Genomic DNA, 1,633 nt, shown 5'->3' on the forward strand with positions numbered 1-1,633 from the left:
GGTTAATTCACCTATTTCCAAAGACTTGTTTGTAGACTATGCAGCAACTTTGTTGTCTTTCCTCTATTCAAAATCTGCAAATTCCCTGCTCCCACGACCTCCTCTGAATCCACCACAAAATCCTTGAGGGGTGGTGGAGGTACCACCTCTACCATCACCACGGCCTCAGCCACCAAGGAAACCAAGACCTCCTCTGCCTCTGTACCCCCCCATGGCCTCGGTTTGGACGAAGTGGGATTCCAAATGTTTCAGCATTTAATCTTCTTTCTTCAGCCCAGGTTGGTCTCCATTCTCTATTATCATCACAAGAAATATTATCAAAGAAGGATTTAGTTTTGTCATAATAGCAATTAGGTCCAAGTGGATCTTCTTCATCTGCATTTCCTTCACTGTTTTGAGTATCAACACCCGAGTCTCCTTTATCTTCACCATTTATAGGCTTCTCCTGTTTCTCAAGTTTATCTTCCACTTTCAATTTAAGTTTATTATGAAACTCTCTGTCAATTTCCTCCTTGTTAAATTGTGCATTTGCACTTTCAAAGTCTTTCTCAAATTTCATAGGACCATCTCGCCGAATACCAAATCTTCCCCTGCCACCTCGATGACTCCCACACCCTCTCCTTGGAACTGAAAGAGCACCTGGAACTATTTGTCTCTTGCTATCATTTCTGAGTTGCTCATTTTCTGGTCTTGAAACTTTGTGTATATCAGCTCGCCTGTGCTCTTGATTCTTTATTGCTTTTTGGCTGGTAGATGGTAAAGGCCTGGTCGATACAGGGCTCCTTCTCCCAACAGGTGCTGGAGCAGGTAAGTGGGCCGAGGCAGTCTCTACTGCTTGTTCCATGGTAGGGCTTTTTCTCAAAGGATCTAACTGAGGGCTTGAATAACCTTGAGATAACTGTGTTTTTACAGATCTTGTAGCCTGTGTAAAGGCAGAACCAACTGCACTACTTTGGGACAGGGTACCGCTGTTTGATGTTTCTGTTCCAAAGGATGTCAAGGAGCTTCCAGCAACACCAACAGCACCAAATTGCTGCTCAACTAATGAACTTGGACTGAACTGACTATACATCGACATCCTGCCAAAAGGTCCATAGGAACCCACTGACTGGAATGAAGAAGTAGATGAGCCTAGTGAAGACTGAACGATAGCTGGGTCCTGAGGCAAAGAACATTGTGGTTTTGGCGGCTCACAAGCAGTGAGGTCTTTAATATCACTTCCACGGAATATAATGTATTCAAAGACTTCATCTCGAGGTGGTATTGGACAATCTGTTTGTCTGTCTTCTGTACCAAAGGACCGAACTTTGGCGAGAGCTATGGTAGAGTTCTCGGTGTCGATGGTGTAGAGTATGCCCTCGTAGCGGATCTCCGCCTTGGAGATAAGGCTGATCTTGCTGCTGATGTACGGGGTGTCCCCACTAATGGCGCCGCTGCCAGCTGGAGAACCTGGTTTAGGCTTCCTTTCTAATTTAGGGAGCCTGTTTTGAATGGGAGGGCTTTTCTCCTCTCTACTGACTGGAAAGGACCAATGGTCATGTTTATGATATTTATTATCCTTCCGATCAGTAGGCATAGCTAAATTGCTCTTAGATTGAGCTGGAGACAATAATGATGTGTCCTCTCTAGGTGG

General features: G+C 44.8%; 2 pseudogenes across 1 annotated transcript; both read right to left on the bottom strand.

Moving 5' to 3' along the window:
* The window catches only part of LOC102244449, a 16,169-nt pseudogene extending 16,014 nt beyond the window's left edge, over positions 1 to 155 (bottom strand).
* On the bottom strand, positions 11 to 1,576 carry LOC102244751 (annotated as a pseudogene). Its single transcript, XR_001361691.1, has one exon. The product of XR_001361691.1 is annotated as a protein LSM14 homolog A pseudogene (transcript).
* Between the last annotated feature and the right edge of the window lie 57 nt (positions 1,577 to 1,633).

The sequence above is a fragment of the Myotis brandtii genome, unplaced genomic scaffold (assembly GCF_000412655.1).
Source record: "Myotis brandtii unplaced genomic scaffold, ASM41265v1 scaffold1038, whole genome shotgun sequence".
Taxonomy (NCBI): domain Eukaryota; kingdom Metazoa; phylum Chordata; class Mammalia; order Chiroptera; family Vespertilionidae; genus Myotis; species Myotis brandtii.